Here is a 21,853-nt window from a genome sequence, read left to right on the forward strand (position 1 = left end):
TTGCTCTTGACCCAAATTGTTGAAAGGACTTAACTGAGTCAACAAATATTTGTATGGTGTCTTATGCTAAATAATTTGATCCTTTTTTAAAAAAAGTGTGTTGTTCATTCTGCCCTCATTCCTTTTATCACCACTGTTGTCTTTGTTATCATCACCATCATCACCATCCTCAGTCTGCATCACTTACTTGGTTTAATTGAGCTAGGCAATAAGGTTATAGCAGTGAATACTAATCTTACATCTGCTAGGGAAAAACAAAATGCACAGTTGCAATAAGTGTGATATGTGATGGATATTACATACCATTATAGTGTGATAAAAGGCAGCTAACCTGTATTTGGAGGTTCGTCATTTAGTCAGGATAATTCCTATTTATACTTCTTATCTCAGGTTACTCTTCCATTAAAGTCATATTAGAACTGTGACATAAGGGAGAGCCTTGTGCTTTGCACAACTAAAGGAAGCTTGGTATAAATGCATCCAAAAAAAAAAAAAAAAAAAAACCACTCTGTGTAGCTCAAGGGACAGAGTTTAAGCCTGAAAGTTGTGATAACTGAGGCAGGAGATGCAATATGGTGCTAGATCATGCATGGTTTTGTAAACTCTGTTATTCTATGTAGATTTCTTTTCCAAAGCTAGGTTGAGCTTCTTTAAGCTTCTTAGGCTCTCTATGTTCTCTTTAACTTTCAGGCTGTGCACATGGTGGTTCTTCAGGCTATGATGAATCTATTCTCATTCTTTGTCTATAGATCTCTAACCTATCTTTTAGGTCTCAGGTTGCATATCGCTTCCTCAGGAAATCCTCACTGTGATATGGAGAATCCAAAGATGATCCACAATGAACAATATTCTATACAATCTCCACTCCCTTAATGTGTATAAGAACTATGAATATAATGGGGTCCACTCAACGATTAGGTTACTAATCAGTTGACCTTGAGTTAATCCAAGGGGATACTATCTTGGATGAGATTGACTTATCCAGATGAGCCCTTAAAAACAGATGAAGTGTCAGAATGTGCTCTGCTTGACTTGGAAGAAAGCAGTCATATTATGAACTTCATTTTCAAGGAATCACAGGGAATCTAAGTCCTACAGCCCTGAGAAACTAAATTCTATCAGCAATCTGGGTAGACTTGGAAAACAATCAATCAATCAATCAATCAATCAGCAACAACAAAAACCCTGAGCTCTAAATGAGAATACAGAGCTGTATTCTTGGACATCTTGATTTCAGTCTTATAAGATCCTTAGCAGAGAACCCAGTTAACCTGTGTCCGAATGCCTGCCCCACATAAAGTGAAATCATAATTTTTTTACCTTAAGCTACTAAATTTGTGGCCATTTTTACAAAACAATAGGAAATGAATATCCTTCCCATATACTTACACTAGGAGATTCCACTTATATACTATTATAGCACTCAGTTCTTTCTATTTTGCTCGCACCTGCACCAGTACTGTACCTGGCACATAATACTCACTCAAAAAATATTTATTAACCAAATGAGACATGGGGAGTCACCAAAAAATTTTAAGCATTGGAATGAAATGGTAAATACCCTGAACTTTAATTATAATTACAAGCAATTTTGTACATGACATGTCCCTAATATATTTGTTAGCTTCATCTTCCAACATTAGTAGACTTTCTAATCAGCACCACATCTTTTGACATTTTTTTGACACTTGTGTTTCTCTCTAGGTGCTATTTCTCTGATGACACATTGTGTTCTCTCTGTCCTGCTCTCAGCTGCCTATTTTGCCCATTTTTTATGTGTTTACCTGAAGAACACTCACTCCTAAATTCTGACCACCCTTCACTGACTCAATGTACCATATGATCAGTAAAACCTAATCTTAAGCTCTGTTTTCCATGAAAGTCACCTTTAGTATGCAGAGGAGAGAAATATTCTCTTAGTGTTCCCAAAGTTAGAAATTATTTATACTGATACCTAGCTCTGGATTTTGGCAGAATGAAATATCACCTGCTTGTTGCTTTCAGGCTTAGAATTGTCCACTCAATAACCAAAAGCATCAATCTTAGAAGCTATTCAGCAACTAGTGGCAAAAAAAAAAAAAAGAGTAAAAGTAAATATTTTCAGTTTGAATTCATGTATGCATCAGATTAGATCTGGAAAAGATCCCTGATTCTGATATATTATGTGACTTTTATAGACTAAATACATAATTCTGTTGCTGTCATATGAATTTTTTTTATTTTTGTTTTCATTTTTGTTTGTTTTTCAGTAGGGCTCCACACCCAACATGGGGCTCCAAGTTATGACCCCAAGATCGAGAGTCATGTGCTTTACCAACTAAGCCAGAAAAGTGTCCCCTATTGTTGTTTTTAAGATAAACAGTGTACACTTAAACTTTGCAGGCTTGTAAATTATTATAAATAAATTTCAAAAGTTGGTTCTCCCCCAAAAGTTTAATTTTAAACTTTGTTCCCCCTGAAATGTTTGATGTACAGTGGAAATTTTAATTTGCACAATTTTGTTGCACCTTATTCCACTTTTCTCTCTTCTTCACTAACCATTTCCCATTTTCCTTCTTTTGTGATGTCCCAAATATGGTTGCAAAAATCATTACATAGCAAGTAATCCCTTAGGTGAGGCTATTACTGGCCTATAATTTCCTAAGAAGTTGTGGGTCATGAGGCCCTTTTAAGCAAGCTGCTTGAAAATGCACACAAATGAGCATATGTTATTAGTGAATAGAGTCCTCAGAGAGCCATTGTGGTGGCTAAACTTATATTATGGCTCATTCTCTGTAATTTAATTCCAAGGCAGTTATTGGAACTAGGAATCTAAAAATGAAAAATCTTTCTTTCAAATCTCTCTCTCTCTGTTTCTCTTTTTCTTAGTCTTTCATCAATATAGATGCAAACACAGAAGCTACAAGATGTTAGGAACAAACATGGAGCTTGTGAATCTATGGGTATTGGGATTTCTGGTATTCGTTCTCTCCAAGAAGGGGGAAGTATGGGTCAGAGGAAATTGAGATAATGTGTTGACTCTGGGGAAAGAGTGCCCTGCATTGTAGGGGTCACATTCGACAGGGCACAGATGAGTACGCAAAGAATCAAAAAGGTAAGAACCATGCACAGTGTAATTGTTACATCAAAGGAATACACTTAAACAAGAAAGCATAACAACACATATTTTTATATATCCCATGATGATAAATTCTTTAAGCATCTTTGTTCCTGGGGCTCCTGGGTGGCTCAGCTGGTTTGGAGCATCTGACTCTCGATTTTGTCTCAGGTCATGATCTCATGGTCATGAAGTTGAGCCCTGCCTCAGGCTCTGCATTGAGCATGGAGCCTGCTTAAGATTCTCTTTCTCTTTCCTCTGCCCCTCTCCTCAACTTGCTCACACTCTCTAAAATAAAATAAAAAAAAACAAAAACAAAAAACTTTGTTCCTGATAATATAGTCTTTGTCATGGATAATAATATATTTAGCAAAAATTTGCATTAATCTTAGTATAAATTCTTATAGAACACTTACATATGTAAATTTAAAAACAATGCAAAAGATAATTGATACATAATGATCAGTAAAATACAAAATATCACAACACCCTCTACCCAAACTTTTAAAATGTTTTTTCTTCTATTTAAAATATTGGATAGCTAAGGTTTTAAATGAGGTAGGAATAAATAAAATTGTAAATACAAATAAGATTAATTAAAGGAATGATTTCAGACATTCAGAAAGAAAGAGCTAATTTCTCCAGGATTGAAAACATTTTCTAGTTCACAGCAATTAGTCAAAGCTAATGAAAACAATAAAGATCTGCTAGCTAATTTATAAGCACAGCAGAACTCTACATCTGCATTTTGCATCAGCTATGAGAAGCCAGGATCAAAATGTGCTAGGTAAATGCCACAGAGGTCTCCATGTGCTACATGACCAATGGGGACCCAGTGGACAAGGTGGATGTCGTGTTCTTTTTTAAGCACGTGCCACTAATTGTCATTCAGTTAAAACTTAGTAATGTTTTACTTTGAAAATAAATTACATCCTTGAGTTTCTGTTAAGGAACAGACAAACCGGCTAGAATTCCTAAAGTCCATTTTGTCCAGAGAATGTTAGCTGAAGTCTGGTGACTACATTTTCATTTTCTTTTATACTTTTATCAGTTGATGCAAAGCTGACATAACTTTGAAGTTAACGGGTTTAAATAAGCTCAACAGGTGATTCAGAGCAAACAAAATAAAAGAAAATTCCAGGCATTCAACAACACAGGATAAAGAAAAATAACTAATTTTTAAGAAATTTTACTTGCCTCAAAATCAAACTTATCTTGTGGCCCATGTAGATGGTATTTTCAATTTCAATTTCTAAAAAAAAAAAAGAAGCTAACATGGAAGGAAAATATATTGTTGATTTTTTTCAGAATATTTTGAGACTCAGAAAATACATTTTTCTCCTTCCTAATCTATAGTTCTAATAATTCAAGGGAATTGAATTATTCAAGGGAATTGAATTATTCAAGGGAAGCTATCTTTAAAAACTGGAAGAAAATCATGAGTATTTATGAAACACCAAAACCTTATTAAAAGCTGATTATGGGCTAACAATATGTCTATGCATTGATAATACAAGGTAGATAGGATAAAGCGTAACTCTCAAAGAAACTTCAGTGTGGTGTAACAAATGATTATTTAATTTTTTTAATATGATGTGGTGGCATAATAAAGCTATGCATGGAGTGCTAACAAGGATAAGGTAATATTTGTTTTAAACGATGTGCACAAATAAATAAAGAGTAAAAAAATTCAGGCTGTGGGAACTCATTTGTGGAAGATATTCCAAACCAAGAATAATGACATAGAAGTGAGAAACACTATACTATGTATAAAACACTATAAGTTATTCAATTTGTCCAGAATATGGAATATAAAGTAGGCATATAAAATGGAAGTCACAGCCAGATAAGTAGACAAGGGTCAGATTATGAAAGACTTTGTAAATCATGCTAATGAGTTTGCTAGTGTTCTTGTGACAGAGTTCATTAGTGATATTTTTACATTTTGGTTATATATATATATATATATATATATATATATTCACATTCATGACAGATATGAGGGAATCAAGATTCATAACTGCTAAGAGGCTACTGTCATTGTCGATACTAAAGATTATAAATGTCTAAATCAATTATAGAAAAGAGAAGATAAGGTCAACATCTATTTAGGAAATAAAATGAATCACCAATCAAAATGTTAGCAAGGGATTGGACCCATGATGACCAGCAAGAGACAACCAAAATGTAATTGAAATGTGACTATCGACATATAAGAGATCTAACAATAAAACTGGAAAATTGAGAAACAAGTAGTTTATGGCATATTGTGAAAAACCAATTACATGTAGACCGCAGGAGTCTTTACAATTATAAATGCACTCTTAAGTGAAAGAAGAACAATATTTTAAAATTGAAATGTAGACATGGTGAAAAAAAAAAAAAACCTCTTGGATATCAGATCATCATGTCTAACAAATGCAAGTTTGTCCTATCTACTTCCATGAATATTGCACAGTCTTCTGTTAAAGATATTAACACACTGAGAAGCATCTGGGTGGCTCAGTTGGTTAAGTGTATGGCTCTTGCTTCAGCTCAGGTCATAATCTCACAGTTCATGGTTTCAAGGCCCTCATCAGGCTCTGTACTGACAGTGCAGAGCCTACTTGGGATTCTCTCTCACTGCCCTCTCTCACTTGCATACTCTTTCTCTCTCTCTCTCCCTCTCTCTCTCAAAATAAATAAATAAACTTTAAAAAAATATATAGTATAAGATATTAACACACTGAAATCCCAGGAAAATAATATTCATTTTTATTCTTGTGATGAATAATATTAATTTATTAGTTTGGCTATTCTCATCACTATAAATATTAGAGATGGCCAAATTTAACAGATAGGACAAGGACATCACAACACAGTCAGGCATAATCAAGTGTGAAAAAATGTGTTTGACTTCATTACAAGTTGTAGTCCTAGAAAAAAATTTAATATCCATTTATTACTCAATGTGATAAAGTCTATTTATAATGCTCCACAGCTAACATTTAAGTTAATGATGAAAGACTGAATGCTTTTCTTTAACATTGGGAAGAAAACAAGGATATCTAGAATCACTATTTCTATTCAGGATCATGCTGGAGGTCAGTGCAATAAGGCAAGAAAAGATACAAAATGGCATACAGATTGGAAAAAAAAGAAATGAAACAGCAGATATGATTTTTTCCATAGAAAATCTCAATTAATCTACAAAAGAGGTATTAAAATTGATAAATGAATTTAACAAATTTTCAGGATATAAGGTCTCTGTCTCTATATATATTAACATGTTTATATGATAAAAAATAGCACTTTGAGGAGAAATTCTATTTACACAGCAGTAAAATCATTAAATACTTAGGCTTTTTTTTTTTTACAAGATATGTGTAAGACCTATAAACTAACACTACAAAACACCTGATGAAAGTAAAATAAATAAAACTTTAATAACCAGATCTACAAATATATATCATTCTTGGATTTCAATATATAATATTATTAAAATATCAATTCTTCCCAAAAATTATCTATAAATTTAATGCAACTATCAAAATATCAGGATTTTTTTATAATCTACAAACTTTATTTACAATTTATATGGAAATGCCAAGGAAGAGAATAACCAAAACAGCTTTGAAAAAGAAAGATAAAAGTGCAGATGAACCTACACTACTTGATTTCAAGACACCTTAAAGCTGTACTTATCACGACAGGGTGTTTTCAGTGAAAAGACAGATAAATAGAGCACAATATTATAATAAAAGGAACAAAAAAATAAACGGAAGAGAAGTCAACCCACACATAACTGGTCAGTTGATGTTCAATCAAGATGTGAGGACATTTTAAAAGGGAAAAGATAATCTTTATGACAAATGGTACTGGAAAAACTGGATATGCACATACAAAAAACTAACTTCAAACCATACTTCACACAACCTATACAAAACATACAATGGATTATAGATCTAAAAGTAAAATACAGTATAACTAGAAGAAACCATCAGAGAGTATATTTGTAACTTTATATTCAACTAAGATTTCTTATGATGTTAAGAGAATGACTTGTTAAAGGAAGGGGGAAAAAGGTAAATTGGCCTTCATGAAAATTAAGAACAACTGCATTTTAAAAAACACTGTCAGCCTGGCTCTGTTGCACAATGGATAGAGTATTGGACTTCTAAAAGACACTGTCAGAAAATGAAAATACAATAAACAGGACAAAATATTTGCAGATTATGTGCCTGATAAAATACTAACATTCAAAATATAAAAATCATTCACAAAATTCAACAAAAAGAACATAACCAAAAAACTGGCAAAAAAATTAACAGATTCTTTACAAAAGAAGTGACAGGGATAGCAGATAAGCACATGGGAAGATGTTTTACATCATTACTTATTAATAAAAAGCCCACAATGACAGTCCACTACACATCCATGAGGATGATTCAGAGAAGAAATGAAAAGAAAAAGTCTGAGATATCTGATAAAAGGTTAGTATCTAAAGTCTATAAAGAACTTATCAAACTCAACAATCCCCCCCAAAACCCACAAATTATCCAGTTAAAAAACGGGAAGACAACATGAATGGACATTTTTTTCTACAGAGGACATCCAGATGGCTAACAGACACATGAAAAGATACTCATCACTCACTCATCAGGAAGATACAAATCAAAACTATGATGAAATACCACCTCACACCTGTCAAAATGGCTAAAATTAACAACACAGGAAAAAACAGATGTTGGTGAGGATGCAGAGAAAAAGGAATTCTCTTACTCTGTTGGTGGGAATGGAAACTGGTACAACCACTCTGGAAAACAGTATGGAGTTTCTTCAAAAAGTTAAAAATAAAAATACCCTGTAACTCAGCAATTGTATTACTAGGTATTTACCCAAAGGACACAAAAATACTGATTTGAAGGGGAATATGCACCCTGATGTTTACAGTAGGATTAACAACAATAGGCAAATTATGGAAAGATCCCAAATGTTTATCAACTGACAAATGGATAAAACGATGTGTGTACACGCACATGTGTGTGCACGTGTACACACACACACACACACACACACACAATGGAATATTACTCAGCCATCAAAAAGAATGAAATCTTCGGTGCCTGGGTGGCTCAGTCAGTAAAGCACAGGACTCTTGATTTCAGCTCAGGACATGACCTCATGGTTGTGAGAAAAAAGAAAAGAAAAAAAAGAAATCTTGCCATTTGCAACAACATAGATGGAGCTATAGTGCATTATGCTAAGTGAAATAAGTTAGTCAGAGAAAGACAAATACCATATGATTTCACTCATGTGTGGAATTTAAGAAAGAAAACAGTTGAATATGGGAGAGGGGGAAAAAAGAGAGAGGCAAATCATACGAAACTCTTAACTATAGAGAACAAACTGAGGATTGCTTCTGGGGAGGTGGGTGGGGGGATGGGCTAAATGTGTGATGGGTATTAAGGAGGGCACTTGTTGTATTGAGCACTGGGTGTTGTATGTAAGTGATGAATCACTAAATTTTACTCCTGAAATCAATATTACACGATACATCAGCTAACTAGAATTTAAATAAATCTTTAAAAAACAAAATAAAAGAAAAAGCCTACAATCTCAAGTTGTAGGGAGGATGTGGAACACCTCTACATCTCATATATTTCTATTAGAAATGCAAAATAATGCAGCAAAAGATTAACATACACTTACCATAGAACCCAGCAATCAGAATCCTATTCATTTGAAATGAAATTAAAATGAAAAGCTATGTTCACATAAATCCACATGTAACTTCTCATAACAGCTTTATTCATAACTGCCCAAGCCAAAAAATAATAAGTATGGTTCTCAACTGGGAAATATATAAACAAACTCAGGTACATCCATACAATAAAATACTACTCATCAATAAAAATGAAATGACCTAATTATAGATGAATCAACACGAATATATTTTAAATGCATTATACTATATGAAAAAAATGGCTCAAAAATGCATTATTCCATTTATATGACATTTTTTCAAAGGGGAAAAAAAAACTATAGGGATAAAAACAAAACAAAAACAGATCAGTGGTTGCCAGGGGTGGAGGTGGAGGGAGGTGTTGACTGAAAAGGGACACGGGAATTTTTATTAATAAAGGAATTGTTACATAACTTGATGGTTAGTGGTGGTTAACAAAACCTTAAACCTTTGTCATAGCTCACAGGACTGTACACTAACCAAATTATACTTTTTTGGTAATGAAGTTATATTTTAATAAAACAATAGGAGAAACCTAAACTTCAGATTGAAAAAGAAAAAAAAAAAAAAACCCTGACAATACTAAGAAAAACAATAAAATATACTCATCAATAAAACTGTTGGAATTGAGCTCTCAAATCTAGTTTAAAGAAATTTAAAAGAAAATCCTAATTCAAGAGGAGAGAGCTCAGACCTGAGACCTTTCAGTGTAGGTTTGAAGGGGAATAATGGGGGATATATGAGACAATATAGCAGGTGGAATGTGGGGATGTAACCCAGACTACACTATTGCCAAGAAATATGTGTGAAGCTATTCCAGCTCCAAGAAAGGGCCTCCATTTCCTAATTTTACAATCCAGAGGTGGCAATATTTTTTCCTAATTTACCATTCGGTAGAGGGAAGGATAGCTATCAGGAGTTTGTAGATCCCTTTGTGACTTCAACCAGAGTATATTAAAAAGGCTAAAGATGAAATCTTTTACTGACCCCTATGGAACTGTAATTGCAGCCATGATCCAGATCTCTGATATGTCTCAACCACAGGTAACTCAGTTACTTCAATCCAGAATAATGTGAGCTAGCCACATTTGGAATACTTGGTACTTTTATATATTATTTCCTACACATTTCAAATTGCCATTAGTAATTCACTATAAAATATAAAATGGGAATTAATTTAAACCTGTGTTGGTAGCATCAATATGGGCAATTACTTAATTTTTTAAAGTTCATTTATTTATTTTGATAGTGAGAGAGACAGAATCCCAAGCAGGCTCTGTGCTGTCAGCACAGAACCTGATGGGGCCTGGACCCAGGAACTGTGAGATCATGACCTGAGCTGAGATCAAGAGTGTGATGCTCAACTGACTGAGCCACCCAGGAGCCCCTCATTAATTTAATTAGTACCTATATGGTAAGCATGTTGGCATGTGGCTGTAATAAAAATATATGATCTTCATTAACTGTTAACATTGGAAGAAAACTTATTCTAAGCCATTATTTGGTAATGAGGCAATGTGAGTCCAAGTAAGCTCAGAGAGGTAAAGTGAATTTTCTAAGGAGAAACAGCTAATAAGCAATCAAACGGAGACTAAAACAAAGTCTACAGTTTAAAAGTAGATTTTTTTTCAGCATTTATATTCAAGTATCTCTATTTTTCTTTCTTTTTTAAACATTCACTTTTTGCCAGTAAGACAATATATTAGGTTATATCAATCTATTAGTAATTAATAAGGATAAATACTACTCAATTTAAAGTCAACAATCCACTGTGACCTCTATTAATATTTTGGCATACTCCTTTCTGCATATGTATAATTTTGTATGACAACATGTAGACTTGTATTCGGCTTACTTTTGTCCTTACTTAACATGAACTCACAACATGTTAGAAGGATTTTTCCATGTTGTTGTGCCTCCTTGGTAATTGTTACTCCAAAGGTCTGTATAGAAATCTTTAAACGGATGTTACAATTTAATGATCTTTTACCACTGCTGGAAATTTAGGATATTTAGCGCGTCAGTTGAAACTGTCACATTATCTTCAAAATCCAACAACACTGGACATGCTGCAGAGCTGCCTTTTGTAAAGCAGAACTAGTTGCCTAGAAAAGCCTCAACATAGAAGTCAGAGAAGATAATCTAAGGTCTAAGTAAAAAAACACAATAAATCACAGAAAACACTTCATAATAATTGAAGGATGGTTGAAGAAAGTTTCTGACTCAAGAAAGACATTCTGGTTTTCATGCTCATTAATAACTGATGTCTCACTCAGTAATTCTGTATTTGTTCTTTTTGCATCCTACATAACTCACTAGAATTCAAATTTTAGCAATAAACATCCTCTTTGCATTATGATTTCCTTCTCATGCCAGTAGACCTCCCTGTTCAAACATTAACCCAATAACATTTTCTCGCAGATATTCATATATTGTAGGGCTGAAAAAGGAAATTATATATTCCCTAGTTCCCCTAGGAGGCCGATAATTATTTGACCTGCTTGAAGCCACACATCTAATTAGGGCAGTGCCAGTTCTGGCTCTACTTCTCGAGTTCTTTTGCCTACACTAAGCGAGGTAGCAGTAGTAGCAGTAGCCGTTGTAGTTACAGTAATAATAGGGGTGGTTGAAGTAGCAACAATAGTAGCAGTAGTAGCAGCAGCAACAGTGTGGCAGAAATAGGGGTAGAAGCGGTAACGGTGGCAACAGCAGCAGTAGCAGTTGTGGTGGAAATAGTGATAGGAGTAGAGCAGTTGACTTGTTTTGGTCTCTTTGATGTGACACGCCCAATCCGAAGACCTTGACATACTTTACCTCATTTCTGTCTTTAAGGAACACCTACAAGGTACGAATCCATTCTCAACTTTAGATGACAAGATTGAGAAACATAAGCCACCTAGCTAATAAGTAGTGAATGTAGGACTCTAACTCTACTTCAGAACTTTTGTAAAATTTTCCATGATATTAGTAATAAAACATTTAATAGCGGAATAGTAAAATATGTAAAATAATACTTATAAGCATTAATAGTAATAGTTTATATTTCATAATAAATGTAGTCACCCATACAATAATGATTTTTCTTTTTTTTTTAATTTTTTTTTTAACGTTTATTTATTTTTGAGACAGAGTGAGACAGAGCATGAACAGGGGAGGGGCAGAGGGAGAGGGAGACACAGAATCAGAAGCAGGCTCCAGGCTCTGAGCCATCAGCCCAGAGCCCGACGCGGGGCTCGAACTCACGGACCGTGAGATCGTGACCTGAGCTGAAGTCGGATGCTTAACCGACTGAGCCACCCAGGCGCCCCAATAATGATTTTTCTTAAGAGTACCTATTATATTACACGTATTGTGACATGCGATAGTATATGCGTGGAAAAGATCAATTTTTATATGCAATGTTGACAACTGATGAAAGAAATGTTTTACTTTATAAAATTCAGATTTCTTAAATGTTAAAATTAGATCTTCTACTTTCCAATAATAAACAAGTAGAATTTGAAATTAAAAACACACTACCATCTACATTAGTTCCCTCCCAAGATAAAATAGATAAATCCAACAAAATGCACAAGATCTACATGAGGAACACTATAAAACTCTAACGAAGGATATCAAAAAAGAACTAAATCAGTGGAAACATATTCCCTATTTATGGATAGGAACACTCAATACTGTCAGGGTGTTAATTCTTTCCCAAATTGATCTATAAAGTCAACACAATTCCCATTAAAGTCCCAGCAAGGTATTTTGTGAATATCAATAAGTTGATTCTATAGTTTAAATTGAGTGGAAAAGAAAGAAAAGAAAAGAAAAGGAAAAGGGAAGGAAAGGAAAGGAAAGGAAAGGAAAAAATAAAACAGCCATCTCAGTATTGCAGGAGAAGAACAAAATCTGAGGACTGGTACTACCATACTTCAAGATTTACTATAGTAGTCAAGACTGTGTTATTCGCAAAATATTAGATAGACCAATGGAAATATATTTTAATATGTTACATAAACATAATCAACCGATCATTGATAAAAGATCAAAGGCAATACAATGGAGCAAAGATTGTCCTTTTAACAAATGGTCTTAGAAAAACTGGACATGCACATGCAACAATAATTTATATAAATACCTTCCACCCTTCACAAGAGTTAACTCAAAATGGATCATAGACTTAAATGTAAAACACAAAACCATAAAACTCCTAGAAGATTACATAGGAGAAAACTCAGATGACCTTGGTTATGGTGATGCCTTTTTAGATATAATTAGATACAACATCAAAGACACAACCCATGAAAGAAAATGTTGCTAAACTGGACTTCACTAAAATGAAAACCTTCAGTTCTGCAAAAGATAATGTCAAGAGCATGAAAGGACAAGCCATAGGCTGGGAGAAAATGTTTGTAAGACACATATGATAAAAAAAATTGTTATCCAAAATATGCAAAGGACTCTTAAAATTCAGCAGTAAGAAAGCAAACTACCCAGTTATAAAATGGACAAAGACCTGAAAAAAACATCTTAAACAAGACCATATACAGGTGGTAAATAGACATATGAAAAGATGTTCCACATCATATGTCATCAGGGAATGACAAATTAAACAATAATAAGATGCTACTACATAACTAATAGGATGGCCTAAAATCAAAACACTGACAATATCAAATGCTGGGAGGATGTATAACAATTGAAAGCAATAGAAACTTTCACTCACTGCTGGTGGGAAGGTAAAATGGTACATCCGCACTGGATTACAGTTCAGGAGTTTCTTACAAAATTAAACAGACTTACCACATGATCCAGCAGTCATGTTTCTTGGCACTTACCCAGTTTAACTGAAAACTCAAGTCTACACAAAAACTGCACACAGAACTTACAGCATCTTTATTAATAATTTCCCAAATTGGAGGCAACCAAAATGTCCTTTAGTATGAATGGATGAATAAACTGTGGTTTATGCAGACAATGAAATATCACTCTGTACTGAAAAGAATTGAGCTCTCAAGCCATTAAAAAAAAACCATGAAGGAACTTTAAATGTATATTACTAATTGAAAGAAACCAACTGAAAGTGCTACATATTGTATAATTCCAACTATATGACATTCTGGGAAAGGGAAAACTGCGGATATTAAAAAGATGTATGATTTCTAGGGACAAGGGTGAAGAGAGGGATGAATACACAGAGCACAGAAGATTTTTAGGGCACTTAAACTATTCTGTACAATACTACAGTGGCAGATACATACCATTATATATTTGCCAACTTCTACACATACAATGTATAGCACTAAGAATGAACCCTAATAGAAACTATGGATTCTGGGTAATAATGATGTGTCAGTGTAGGCTCACTGATTGTAAAAAGTGTGCCACTGCAGTGATCATGGGAACAAAGAGTGTAAAGAAATTCTGTACTTTCCACTCAATTTTGCTGAACCTAAAATTGTTCTGAAAATAATGTATACTAATTTTTAAAAGTGAGATCAGAAAGTAGTTTTTATAAGATCATTCCCATAGAAAAGCCATTTCCCCCTAAAGTTCATAAAAAATACTATACCTGTAGCGGTGCAACCAGTGACCACAATACATGTGTATGCACATAAAGACTTGCTATTGAATCACTGCCAAGAATTTTCATTCTTCCAGAAATACAGAAGAGGTGACTGTGTAATTGCTCAATAGCAACTGCCAAGCCTTTCACACGGAATTCCTGATTGGCTCTTTCCCTAAAGCTTAACTATCAGTATCTGATTCCACATAAAGTAGTAACCTAAAAATAGCACATACATTTTTACTTCTCATCCTGCAGTCTTCTCTGCCGCCTCAAATATTAGTTCTTGCCAGGCTTTTCAGAACTTTCTGTGACACTCAGAAGAGGCTCTTAATTCTTGGCTAATCTCGCCTGTATGTCTCGCAGGTGCTATAGCCTCATTTATCTTCTTTCTCTCTGGAGTTGTACAACCAAGAGCTGTCACGCCCACCAATAAATCTAACCATAATCGTGTTAAGAGCTGGAACTCAGCTTCAACTTCCCGCAAAGTCCATTTTATTTTCACTGTCCCTTGGGGGTCAGATAGAGAGGAATGTGGTCAGGGATTCACCAAACCAGAAGCATGTCAATTTTCTCTCCAAAGACATAAAATGTGAAATGCAGTTTCTAAACCCTTTATGCCTATGATTCAAAATTAGAGATTAATAAGGATTGACATTGAAATGTTGTAAATAATCTGTAATTATACCTGAATAAAAGAACAGGAGGGAAAAAATGGGGGGGGGGCGATTGATATGATGCCAGTCAGATTTTAAAAAAAATTACACAGAAATATTTCCCATTTCATTTTCCAAAGCTAGTAAAAGTGCTCTGCTGGAAAGAAACCTAATAACAGTACATATGCAGGTTTCCAATCTATGATTTGCATTGTGACACCTACACATACTCCACTCTGATCATGGTTCTATATATTTGATTGGAATGAGCTGCTATTAAATGTGAAAGGACTGAAATGCATGAATAATAGCTATTAATTATCACAATTTATTAAATGAAAAAAGGCAGCTGGGGCCTCAGTTTGTCCGTGACACTACTCAGATGACGATGTAGAAGAATGTACACATCAAAAGGCTTGGTTGTTTTTACAGTGGTTTACATAAATCTCAAACTTTCCTTTATAGTCATATTGTAATTGTTTTTTTTTTTTATCAGAAGTGTCAATGTTCAGGAGTCTTGCCAGTGTCACATGTACAAAAACATATACAAAACCTAAGGGCTCTTCCATTGCCACTGTTCCCTAGTGAACGCCCTATTTAGGAGGACGTCCATGCTCATTATGAAAGTACAAGAAAGTTGGAAAGAGAAAAAACAACAACAAAAAACTATACAAATGCCTCATATTTTGACCTTTCAAGGAGTAGTAATGAGTAGATGCTTGAGGCATCAAATGATGAAAGACGGTGGCTAAAACATTTCAGGAACGAAAGGTGTTCTACTCTCTCAAATTAGCCCTGGCATCCTGATCTTTATAGCAATGTTCTGCAGGAACGTCACAGCATCTCTGTGACTGCTACTTCTGTTGAGCCCTGCCTATAAATAGAAACAGGCATTCTGACTCTAACTTTTATTGTAACCATCTCATTACATTGCAATGAGTGGAAAACAATTTTAGGTAAAGAATAATTTTACATCTTTGTAGACAGGTCTATATGAATTGTCTGATTCAAACTGGGAGTGGGTTTTTTCTGAGAATTTTCTTACAATTCCTTTTTCCTCTTTATACTAAATATGTAATAGAAAATTCAGGAAAGTAGAGGTAGTTGATAAGGAAAATTGCCGAATTCAGGTATAGGCATTTTCATTTGAGTATTTGTTGTTTTTTTTTAAGAAGAAAAACGTAATACTCAGTGGGAGATGGGAGTTGGAAACTTGGGGGGGGGACAACTTTACTTGGCAACAGTCTGGGAGTGAACACTGTTTGGCTGGTAGCTAAAGTCGTGGGTGACTTTGCCCTTAGAGAAGGAGAATAGAGGGACACTCCCATTGATATGAATAAAGAAGGAAGATGAACCAAAATAAGGACTAGGATTAAAAGAGTTCTTTATGGGCCTCAGAATTTTATTTTCATTTTTCAGGCTGTACCGCTAGGACCAACAGTAAAGGATTAAGTTTTGTTGGCGATGACAGTTTACCTTGGTCACAGTTATTGTAGCTATCAAACGAGAGAGATGGATATGGTATAGCCAGAGGCTCCAAACCTCAACAACTGTTACCAAATATTGTCAATGCGATGATGGGAATCATTGACACCTGACATTAAGTCAATCAAAAAAGAAATGCTATTTCAACTGCAAAATGTGAAGTAAGATTTTGAGACTCCTATCTAAGGAGATAAACCAGAAAAGGGAAGCTAAGGGAGATACAGGGGCATATAAGATCAGGGTTAAGAATGTGGAAGAATTTATAAGGAACTAAAATCTGAATCAGTACAAAGTCAGTACTGAACATCACTTTGAGATGGCTATTCAGCCAGCAAATCCAAACAAAAGGATTTGAAAGGTTTGCATTGCAGTTATACCTGACACATGCTAAATGATGAACAAATGCTTGAAACTAAAATTATCATTCATATTATACTAAAAATAAAACTTCTTTAAACATAAGCAAACCTTTGCCAGTAGCATTGCAAAACCTGTCATTCTACTTTTCAAGAGCAGAAATGGATCTGTGCTCATTGACTCCTGGAAGAAGTCAGCCTCTGTCACCAATCAACCTGGGGCCTAGAAGATGGGGGAGACTTGTGAGCCTTACACCACATAGTTCCTGACATTCAGAGGCAGAACTCAGAGGCAGATGGTGGGTGAGCCATAATCCTAACTTCCAGATCACTGTTCCACACAAAGACGATATGACAGCAGGAACATCTGACCTTGCAGCAGGTGACATTATTCCATTCGTGCTGATTTTTAATCACTTTTCTGTTAAAACTTACGATTTTAATTTTATTTAGTATAAATTTCAAACATATGCAAATATGACTGAAGGTATTTGTAATAAAGGAATGTAACAAATCTGCAATGAGATACTATTTTTTTCTTAAACTGGTGGGGATGAAAACAGTTCATAATGTACTATGTGGTTGAGGTTGTAAGGCATTCTTATGTATTGTAGGTTTATAACCTGATGTAACATTAAAACATTAAATAGATAAATACTCCTCCATTGACCCTATAATTCACTTCTAGGAATCTGTCCCATTGGCATGTTCATATGTGAAAGTAATTATGTATGTACAAGTCAAATCATTACACTTTTTTTTTTTTTTTTGGTAATAGCAAAACTTTAGAAGAGACAAAAATGTCTTTTAGTAGGAAACATTCTATGAATTGATATTTACTTAAAGAAATACCACTCACAAAGAAATGTCACCTTTTATTACTGCCACAGAAAAATCTCCAAATAATATTTTAAGTGAATAGAGCAAGTTGTTGAAGAGTATTTAAAACATGCTACTTATTTAATGAAGAAAAAGTTATACACTGACAGATATATGTGTTTGTGCATATATGTGTGTTTTATATGTGTATATATTTTGTACATATATATGCAACACACACACCATACACACACATACACACAATGAACAAATAAGAAATTGCTAATAGTAGTTGCCTTTAGGTGTAGGAAATTAAATGGTTAGAAAACAGGAGAAGGAGAAATAACTTTATCCTTTTTGAATTTGTACAATGTAATGGGCTATATATTAAAAATATTTAAATAAAAATGTATAAATCACTTATTAACTACTATTGGTATAGAGCCCAAAACTAGGGATTATAGAAAACAAGTTCATATACTATGCTTCCTGCCTTCCTCTTTGCCTTAACTTACTATGCCCCAAATAACATAAAGTGGGGACTTCTGTCACGCATTTCATATGTGCTAGGATCCCTTGGGCTTTTCGATGTAAAAACTTACCTTGAATTCAATTTAGGGCTCTAAAATGCTAGACTTAACAGTGAATTCTTTACTTCCTTAAGTATTTCTTGCAAGCACTACGTTAAATCTAGGGTGAAGGCTGGATAATCAATTCTTCTGGGGATTCTACATCCTATTCTCATTTTTCTGAAGGAAGTTGCCAGCAGCTTCCAAACAGACTGCTGTTTTCTTTAATATTGTGCTGGGTTTTTTTTTTTTTTCACTTTATATATGTGTATATATACCTTTAAATGACATTACAGGATTTGGCAACAAAGTGGTTTACTTGTGTATAAAAGCAACATTTATATTTTATTGAAAGTCTTTTTGCTGCTATATGTATTGGTTTTTAAAAACAACAAAAAAAAGCTTTAAGCAACTTATGCTCAATATAGAAGAAGCAAAATGAACTTAAACAAGTATGGTGAAGAAAAATAAGATGGAAATTTTTAAGAAGAAATTATTCATGATATTTTTGAAGGCAGTAAAGCAAACTATATTCAAGGGGAGTCATGGGGCAGATGCAGGGGCCACTGCAATGAGGTCTTGTACTGGGGGAGAAAGATTAGGCTCAACTCTGAATACAGCATGGACAAGTGGGAATTTATAACCAAGGAGCAGGGTGGAGTTCAGTGGATAGAAAATTACTAAGAGGAAATGTAGCAGGATTCTCACAAAGAGAGTCATGACATTGAGGCTTTATTCCAGGAAGCAACTTTATTCATGCCTGTACCACTCACTTGGGTTCCTTCCAGAAAAACTGAGCCTCGAATGTCACGTGGCTAGTTTTCTATACATTTTCTATTTTTTTGTTTCTCATATATGGTAACACACACAAACAAACATGTAGTCTGATTAAGTAGTCTCAGTTTACAAGGTCACGAGGGATGTTGTCATGTACACGCATAGCCAGGTTACCTTGAGGTTTTTGTTGTTGTTATCGTTGTTGTTTTTCTTTTCTCTTTTTATGGAGGGGGACCTACGACAAAAAACATCGAGGGCGAGGGGAGATTCTGATTAAACTGACCAAATAGGATTGTTGCTGAACACAGGCCAGGGTGATCAGATATCACCTGGAGGATGAAGGTAACCATATATGGAAACTGGAGTTGGGGGTTTCTTACTAAAATGACTTAGCAGGGTTCTTGCTACAACTGGATTTTACTAGGAAGTGGGAGGAGCCTAAAGCTTGGTCAAGTAAAGAATCATTGTCAAAATTTATTTTTTGCAAGGTAGTGAAATTTTATGATCTTTTTTGATATTAAGGAATTAATTCCCACATAGAAACAACTCTGTAAAAGCTGATAAATTACTAAAGATATTGGAGATTTATACATATATATATATATATATATATATGTATGTATATAAACACACACACATACATATGGGCATATATATATATAGTATATATGTGTGTGTGTATATATATATATGTACATATATATGGAGAACAAGTTAAGGAATAGATTCTTCCATTTATTTATTAAACATAGTTTAAAGAGTTTATGTAACTTCTCAAGGTCTTTTAAAATCTATTCATATATTTTTGTGTCTCAGTGTTTTATGAATCCTAAATTTAGTGTTACAGATAATTGAGAATGTACTTCTAAGTACAATACGTTGAGTTTAATTTCCCTTTGACCAACATCTGTTGTAGTCCTAACCATTCCTTCCTTCTTTGAATTACAGATCTGTTTAACTGAATGTGATTGGAAGAATGGAACTTGGGCCTATCTCCTCTGCCCTCTTAAGACAGGAGACAAGGTACAAGAATGATGCCTTACCTAAAAGTTTAATGAAGGTTTTAAATATTTTTTGGAAGGTTTAAATTGATCAATTTAAAATTTACTACATTTTTAAAAACATGTTTCTTCTCTTTGGTTGTTTTTAATGCTATCTAAAAGAGCAGGCATTAAGGTATATAAGGCCCAGCAGTTTCTAGTAGGGTATTGTCTTCAAGAATTAAGCAGTTCTGGTCTGAGCATCAAGCAGTTTTTTAAATTAATGAGTTTTACTTAACAATGTGATGCTTTGTGAAAAGCAGTGGATTTTGAACCAAAATGAAAATGGAAATAAACTTGCTGTCATGAAACTATGTCACTTATTAAATTTAAAATAACTCACTAATGCAATTAGACATAACTGCTGTGTTGCAAATGATTTAAGGTGCATACATTCACAATAACATTATAATACTGAAGAACCACTACTATATGAAAACTGAGGTAGAATGCGGTTACATTTGCTTCAATGATTGAGATGTGGGTGATTCCCAGGTGAAACACAATTTATATAAATTTTAGAGATTAAGTTTTGAAAAAGTATAGAATTATAGAACTTAATATTTCTGATGCAAATATGCCCTGTTATATAATGTAGATTATATGACCAAATCATATCAAGCTAAATTAATTATAATTAATTAATTATATTTCAAAGCTAAACTTAACTGAAAATAGATTGAAATGTATTCCTCTTGCATTGTGGTAGTTACATATATAAAGTCCCAAGTCAAAGAACATGCTTAGCCAAAGATCACATTTTGATTTTATGAACCAAAAACACCTGAACAGAAAAATCCAAAATCTCCTTGTAAAACTCACCGAGGGGTACCAAAAGTTGTACTGCAACACAATTGCTCCCCCTTATATGGGTAGTTGAAAAAATAACTCCAATCTGGGAAAGATCTTCACTTTGAATATGTTATGCAAGAATTATTTGTCTGTTCCAGAGACTATTTCTGTGATATAACGTGTTATTTATTCAATGTAACAAATTTTTTTCAAAACTTTTATGTTAAAATATATTATTTTTTTTATTTTCCTCATTCCAATTCTATTAACTATATTTTTTATGATGTGAATTAAAAATACTACCTTTAAAATTACTTTGCTTTCCAAAAGGCAGCCTGTTTTTTCTAGGGCATCATGGCAACTGTTTTCACTAGAAAAACTCTAGCTTTAAAATACTAGCCCCTGGGTGGTTCAGTCGCTTAAGCTATCTCTTGGTTACAGCTTAGGTCATGATCTCATGGTTCATGAATTGAGCCCTGTCTCAGGCTCTGCACCCATGGTGTGGAGCCTGCTTGGGGTTCTCTCTTTCTCTCTCTCTCTCTCTCTCTCTCTCTCTCTCTGCCCCTACACCACTTGCTCTCTCTCGCAAAAATAAATAAACTTAAATAAATAAATAAAAATAAATAAAATACTAGCTCAACTGAAATCATTGCTATATTTGACTAGTGTTTAAAAGTTTACTGCCTGTCATTCAACAATTTACAGTACTATGGACTACTCAAGTTAATAATTTTAATAATTCATGTTAATAAAATACAGTTACTTTAAAAAGGCAAATTAGTGCCAGAACAAAGTAATTTATCTTTCAGACATTAGACATAAAAAGATAGTTGTAAAATAAGGCATAATGGAAAGGTATCCACCTTATAAATACTTTCTTTTTTCAATATATTATCTTTCCCTAGGACAGTATAAACTACCTTTTTGATCAAATGCTAGAAGTCTGGTTTCAACAGTATAACATACATATTCCTAGAAGATTATAT

This window comes from Panthera uncia, chromosome A2, assembly GCF_023721935.1.
Source record: "Panthera uncia isolate 11264 chromosome A2, Puncia_PCG_1.0, whole genome shotgun sequence".
Taxonomy (NCBI): domain Eukaryota; kingdom Metazoa; phylum Chordata; class Mammalia; order Carnivora; family Felidae; genus Panthera; species Panthera uncia.